An 8,021-nucleotide genomic window follows, 5' to 3' on the forward strand; every position below is an offset into this window, starting at 1 on the left:
CAGTTCTGGGTGCTTTAGCTTGCTGGACACACTGTATTTTGTCATTGGCCATTTCTATTCCATTGCGGGAAACCACATGTCCCAGTAGCTGTCCTTTCCAAACCAGAAATACTGATTTAAATGGATTCAAGCAAATCCTTTTCTCCTGACAGCGTTTAAAAACCATCTCTAGGAATAGAAGATGTTGTTCCTCAGCTGAATAGACAGTGAAGTCATCCATGAAAATGACGAGGAACCGATGAAGAAATTCATCAAACATCTCCATCATACACCGTTGAAAAGTAGCTGGTGCATTGCACAGGCCAAAGGGCATCACCAGATACATGATTGCTCCCCACTCAGTGATGAAAGTGGTCTTGGCCCTATCTTCCGAAGCAATCTGTAACTGGTTATAGCCGCTATAACCATCCATGAAGCTATACATCTCATATCCTGCGATCTCATCAAGCAACATATCAATAAAAGGTAATGGAAATGGATCCTTGATGGTCTGGGCATTTAGTTTTCTATAGTCGACACAAACCCTTAATTTCCCATTCTTCTTAGGAACGATGACTATTGGAAATAACCAATCACTACTTGCTACCTCCGTAATGAACCCAGCCTTGAGAAGATTATCAATCTCCTCCTTAACCTTCTTTGCATAGTTGGGGTTCATCCGGTATCTTTGCAATCTGACTAGCCTAGCTTCTGGTTTCAGTGGTATTCGGTGCTGACAGACTTCAGGATCTACTCCCTTCAAATCTGTATGTTCCCAGGCAAATACATCTTTATAGTTCTGGAACATTTTTCTTGCCTTTTCCTTCATTGTCGGCTTCAGGTGTTTGTTGACTTTGATCATTCTGGGATTTTCTTCTGATCCCAGGTTCCACTCCTCCACTTCTTGATCATCTGGAAGCAACCAATTTGGTCCTCCTTCTTTTCGTTTGGTCAAGTCTTCAGCGTAGTCCAAAGAAGGTCCATTCATCTCTGAATCATTATTCTGATTTAGTGAATCCTCTTCAGAACATACTGATTCTTCTATTTTACCAGTATCCGCCGATTCCTCCATTCTTCTAGTTAGCTGAACGGTTCTTTCCCCTGTATTGACTTCAGTAAACTGGTCAGGGAATTGTCGCTTCTGCTTGTCAGCTTGTTCCTTGTTTAGTAGAACTGCATTCAAATCAATTTCTGCCAAAGGAAAGATGTTCATTGCCGCTAGCATTCGCTCAATTTTCTTAGCTCAGTATTTTTGACACAACTCCTTCGGCCTCAGTTCCTTCTTCCAGCTCCTGGTGTTGTTGGTCTGGATTTTAATTCTGCCACTGGCCCCTTCTATGGTTAAGGTCTGGTTGGCGTAATCATGAACATCATGTGCTGTTCTTAACCATGGGCGGCCTAATAGCATTCCATATGCTCCCTAGACATCCAAAACTAGGAAACTAGTTTTGAATTTTTCCCTCCCCACTCTTATCTGCATGTTTTCAATCATACCCGTCGCTTGTACGACTCGATGATCTGCCATTCTTACTTTGAATGGTGCTGGTTTCATGTTGGTGATACCCATTCTTTGCTAAAGATAGGCTCCCATTACATTGACTCCTCCTCCTCCATCCAGTATGACGCTTGACAGAGGTTCCCACTGCTTCCTGACCTTGTAATCTAACTGAATAAGCGGAACTTCATCATCCCGGACAGCCTTTAAGTCCACTGTTCTGGCCTCTGCCTCAGTCTTCCTGCGTTGTCTGATAAAATTGGCTACCTCAGGTAAGGTCTTTCTGATATCCTCCAACTCGACAGTCAGCTTCTGGATTCTTTCACAGATTTTCACCTGAATTTCCTCTTGCTCTTGGTCAGACTGATTGTCAGAGCTTGAAGAAGTAGTTTCTTCACACTCTTCTACTCCCATTTCATCAGCTAGTCCGTGTACTATAGCCAGCATGGTCTCTGTCATGGCCGGTACTGACTGATCTTTATCAGTCGATTGGGCTAGTATCTTCTGAATGACCCTAGCCTCGGAACTTTCTGGCTGCTCTGGCAGCTTCTTAGCTAAATCCTCTGTGATTTTAGCTGCTAGTTCCCGCTACTCTTGCCACTCATCTACCACCTTTTCTTTACCTTTGGCCTTCCAAACTTCCCTTTGCTGGGCCCACTTGCTGTTGTTAGGATTAGCTGGTACTTCTGAAATGTCTGGAATTTCTTCAATGATCACTCCCTTGCTCTTGGTAACTACTCTGACTGGGACTGGCTCTGTTGCCTTAGCCTCAGTAGCAGTCGTTACTGGTGCATCTGGACATTGGGCTGCAAAATGTCCATACTTCCCACATGTGTAGCAATTCATACTTCTGAACTGGAAGTTGCTTCTTCCCCTTCCTCTGCCCATTCCTTGTTGGTATCTACCACGTCCTTGACCAGTACCACTGGTACCTGATCCTTCTTCTTGGGCTACTTTGATTGGCTCTGCCTTCACTGGTTCAGTGTAGGCAACCACTGATAGATCCTTTCCTTTCTTAAAATGGTGAATTCGGATGCCACAATTATTCCACAGGTGATCGAAGGCCTTGCAGTAAGTACATTGTGGGCATTCCGTGGAGATATGGTCCTTGGATTTACATCTTGAACACCAAGTCTCCATCTTCCAGACCGGCTGTCTTGTGTGGCTAATCTCTGCAATTTGCCTAGCCATTTCTTCAATTCTCTTGTTCCATGATCCTTTCTTTGATTTTTCCTTTGTCCGATCATCGGAGCTGCTCTCGGAGCTGTTGGATGTTCCACTGGAATTGGATGCTTCAGTAGCCGAACTACTGCTACTGGTTCTTCGCTTCTTGTGTCTCTTTTCTTTCTTAGCCTGCTGTTCCAGTTTTAATGCTCGCTGGACCAGGTCATTGAATTTCTTTGTAGGGGTTGGTACTTCTTGTTCTCTCAGCTTCTTGCTTCTGAACCTATTCAGAAACCATGCCCTTAATCTCTTCTCAGACGGTGGTTCTTGCAATTGTCTGGTCAGTTCTTTGATCTTTTCAACATAGCTGCGGACTGACAATTTCCTCTGTTTGATCTGATCCAATTCATAGAGAATATCCTCATCTCCTCGATTTTCAGAATATTCCAACCTAAAGGCCTTAATTAATTTATTATATGATCTCAGCTGGCATGCAGGGTAATGGTAATACCATTTCCTTGCTGCCTCCTTCAAGGTTTGTGGAAAGTATTCCCCCCAATCATCTTCATCAATGTTTTTTAGTTCAGCATACTGCTCAAAAGCTTGTATGTGAACATCAGGATCATCCTTTTTCCCTCCTTTGAACATGGGAAAGGAAATCTTCAGGGAAGCATTGTAATCATTTCGATTACTGCTACTCCCACCAGTTCTCTTCTTGGCTTCAGACTGACACTTGGGAGCCTTCTTGTAGTTGTCAGTGTCAGCATCCCAGTCAATCTCCGTCTCTATCTTAGTATCAGTATCTTCTCGGTTCTGTCTATTGGAAGTACGGTGAATTCCCTTTCTGCTTTTGTTATGCTCATTTTTCTGGCGAGACTGAGAACTCTTAGAATTCTTTGCCTTTCGTGCTTCCCATTCTACCCGTCTGCGTTGAGAATGACTGGAATGTTGTGAGTCCTGTGCCTCATCAGCCTGACTATGCTCCTCCTGAGCCTCAGTGTCAGTCATTTTCTCTTGCTTGGGATTAGATTCTCTTCCTGACTCCTCAGGAAAGGGGTCCACACGATCGGTAGATTTCCGGCCACGATTAGATTTTGGTGCCATTGCTGAAAACTTCAACTGGGAGAAGAGTCTTTCAGTCAACGAGCTTCAGCTCTAGCCACCGTGATTGCCAAAATGGAATTGGAGCTGATCTCTTCAGACAGCTAATTCCAATGTTGAAGGATTTCAGCTTCTTATGTGGAAAGATTTCAGACAGCAGACTATACAGAAATCAGAGACTACACTGAAATATGGATACTGAATTGAGAATCAGACTTATAGACTGGAATAAAGTTCAGATTCAGACTCAGATTCAGAAGACTATTGAGAAATAAGTATCACGGAATGTATATTATGATTGAGATTATAGCAAATATGATTACAGAGAAAAGGTATAGCCAACAAGACTGTCACTGATGCTCAAGTACAATTATAGCCCAAAGCGCTAATACAAGTGATTACAAATGCCAACCCGATATCAAAGTAATGGGCCCTATTTATATGCTTCGGGTTTACCATAGTAATTACTTTAGTAACTACGAAGTGATTCACTGCCCAACTTTTAAGAACACGTTCCCACATGGTGACGCGCCAGCCGTCTACATGGCCTAAGTGTGTGTATCATGTAGGGTTCTAGAAGTACGATATACTTTGGAGGGCTAGATAGAACTGGGGAGGAATTGAGTAGTTGAGCAACAATTTTCTTTTATCTTTCCATGTGGCAAAGGCTCTTGGCATGCTCTTCTTCTTGGTATTGGACAATAGGTTGGATCCAACCTAATGTGTTGAGGTGCATCTTTGTATATTGTCTCATCCCTTGGTCTCATCTTTGTAAATTATTGCATCCCTTGGTCGTTTGCATCCACATTTATCTTCAAAGAGTTTGATCTTCAAGAATGGCTTGGGTTTCTTCTTGGGTGACCGCTATGTCTTTGTATGTACCTTAGGATTTGGCTCCATTTTTTGTAGCATCTTCTTTTGCCAAAGCTTCACTTTGTGCTTTAGTAATGGTAGAGGTAGCATGTCATGCATGGTGCTCTTTATATGTTTCTTCTGGTTTGATGAATTGTAAGGCTATTGATGAAAGCAGTTATGTGCTCTCACTTCATGTATTCCTTTGCAAATACCTTAGGCACATCCTCTATCCATTTGGTTGACTCTTGCCTTGAGTCCACTACGGTGATTTCAAACTAGAATTATAGAGGTGTATTTTCCTGTGATGTCTCTCATACATTCTCGGTTTTGAGATATGTTGCGAATAGCTCAAGCGGCTCATGTAGCACAAAGTCCACTGCTACACCAACTTCTCATAGGATCTATGTGTTTCAGCATTGAGCTTGTCTAATCCTTGGAGTTTGACTTGAATTTTTTTTATCTTTTTCATTGAGCTTCTCAATGCCTGGGTGCATCACTTGTAAATCCTTTTATAACTTGTAAGGTATCCCTTTCTCTTTAAAGTTCTTTAACTTGTTATTTTAGACATATTTTCTATGTTTTCTTCTCTTTATAAGCTATTTAAGGCATTGAGTTCCCTTTCCCATGTGTTAATCACATTGCAATACCAGATGAGTTGATCTCTTCCAGTACAATCTGTACAACTTCTATTCAAATTAGATGCATAACTAGATGAACCTACTTCAAAGGATGATGTACCATGCACTTCACTCTGGGTATAAAGATTGGGAAAATTTTTCTCCCTATTCTCATTGCACATTGGATCCCTCTCCTCATTTGCAACAGGTCTATCTTCATCCATTGGATCTGTTCTTCCCTATTCTCATTGCACATTGGATCCCTCTCCTCATTTGAAACAGGTCTATCTTCATCCATTGGATCTGTTCTTCTCTGACTACAACCGCTTTTGCATGATCCTTTATTCTTACTCTCAAGGATAGCCTTTACCTTTCATGCATAATTTGGAAATCTTTCATAGATGTCTTGTGGAGGTAAACTACAAGGCTCAACATTGTCTGGCACTTTGAACAAATGCTCTTTGATCCTAGTGGCATTACCACTAAACATGTGGTGACAATACTTGCACTTTAGGCAAGATGCAGTTCATCTTGGCACTATTTCATGCACGTACATCCACTCATGACCACGTGCAAAAGAGGTCTATAAAAAATAGACGGTTGTAAGCTGTAAGTTGATCCTTCTATCAATCACACCTGAAGTACACATTTGTTCATTGTTTATTTCAAAATTTGATAATAAGTAGTCAACCATGTCCTGCAACAGTTTTCCATTGTATACACACTTTAAAAAGAAAATATCATTCATTGTTTAGATCTTTGGAATGAATTTTGCATAGTTTATGAGCCTACAAATGATAAGATTCATGCCCTACACAATATTTTGTCACACCAATGGGTCATCTTGAGGTGTGAGCTTAATGCTCTAACATGACAAGATGGTTAATAAACAATCAATTTTAAATTAGTTACATTATCATGACTTTTTACAAATCCCATCTCTCAAGCAAATACTCCAAGCCTAAAATTTATACTTAAAAAATATTAGCTTTGCCTTTTGCTTAATGGGACCCTAAATCCTATTACCTAATGTAAGTGAAACAAATGAATCATGATAATCCCCAGTGCGAGTACACTTTTACTCTATCACAAAAGCAAATAATCACTATTTATGATGTGTATCCATCTTCAAGTGTGAGTATATACTCCAACACAATGACAGACATCTTCAAAACTCAAACACAAAAGAGTGCATCTCTAATTTTTAAATTATTCAACAATATTCAATTAAAAAATTCAAAACAAAAACAAACTATACTGCAAATAAAAAGTAAAATTAACTATGTCATTAAACCTAAATTTAAAAAAACTTCATTTTTTTAATCTTTTAATTTTCAATTTCTAATATGGAAAGCAAGAGAATGACTTTTTCAAAACAATTTGATACGTGATTGTGGCAAATGATGCTAGGGGAGCACTATTTTGGTGATATATACTATTGGCACTTTGATCAAAAGAAACTTTGATCGAAATGTAAAGGAATAATACGGAGGTCCAATTTTGGTGATGTGTCATTGTATAATACGGCCGTATTATTCCACTCATCATATTATATGACCATTAAACACATATAAAATGTTTAATGTTTAACGCATAATGCAACTTAGTGCATCGCTGAAGAAAAGCTATAGAAATCACCTACGATTGTGTTTGTGGAGCAAAGTTTTAGGAGAAAGAGTCAAAGAAGGCTAGAGATAAAGTCTTTCCTTTGATAACTATGGCAACTACATAGTGAGAAAGAAGTACTTGAGGTGGCAAAGACAATCCAAGTGGACAATTCTTTAGTAGATAACCACCATGGAGGATTGACTTCAAGAGAGCCCATGAGCTTAAGAGTACCATACAATACAATGGTGAATCCACCTTAATTGAAAAATATAGAGCCAATGTTTTAGTAAACATAACAGAAAAAACTATTATTGAATCCCTTCACATACCAGTAGGAAATCACAACCAACTTTCCAAAACAAAATAGCTCTAGAAATAGAAAATCCATGTAGGTAAGATCTTGGCCCTTTAGTCGTACAAATGCCTTGTCATTATTAGACAATGTGTTACAGGATAGCTTTGTAACTTCACCCATCAGCTACAAGTAGAGTCAGAAAGATACACTTTGGTACCCTTGAGCATTGGATATACAAGCTATGCAACCCTAAGAACCAGAGCCAAAGATGGAGGAGCATTACATGTATTGGTGCCAATTATATTTTGAGATATGAGGAGATTTCATTTTCTCTTTAAAGACAAATTCACACCTCTCTAAAGAGGTCGGACTCCATCACCTTGTACCTCTATCCAAAATATTGGGTTATGCTAACCATAGATGCCTTGGGCTATGCTTCACATCACAACAAAGAAGCTCCAATTTCAAGTGGTGCAAGGGTACATGACGGCCGACAAACTACTATTGAAGGGGTGGAAGCGCCATGCCGTGCTTCCACTACAAACAAAGAACTATGATGGAAGACCCGATGTATACAAGTAGGTACTTCAACGACCATAGAGATGACGGAGGCTGAATAACCCAAAGGCAATGAACAAGACCTTCATGCTGGTACATTTTAGAATCGTCTACACAGTATTCATTGTTGTCTACTTTTATGAATGTTGAGTAGTTTCTCTTTAACCAAATTAGACGTGCGCCCAAGCACCAACAAGGTGGAACCCTTTTTACATGCTCGTTGTAGCAACACATTCTGGTGTGTGGTCTTGGAGATAGGAATTGCACAAGGAGCACCTTCAAGTATTGTCTACTTTATTGAATGTTGCATTGTTTCCCTATTACCAAATTAGACATGCACCCAAGCACC

Source organism: Adiantum capillus-veneris, chromosome 20, assembly GCF_014529385.1.
Source record: "Adiantum capillus-veneris isolate H3 chromosome 20, ASM1452938v2, whole genome shotgun sequence".
NCBI lineage: Eukaryota > Viridiplantae > Streptophyta > Polypodiopsida > Polypodiales > Pteridaceae > Adiantum > Adiantum capillus-veneris.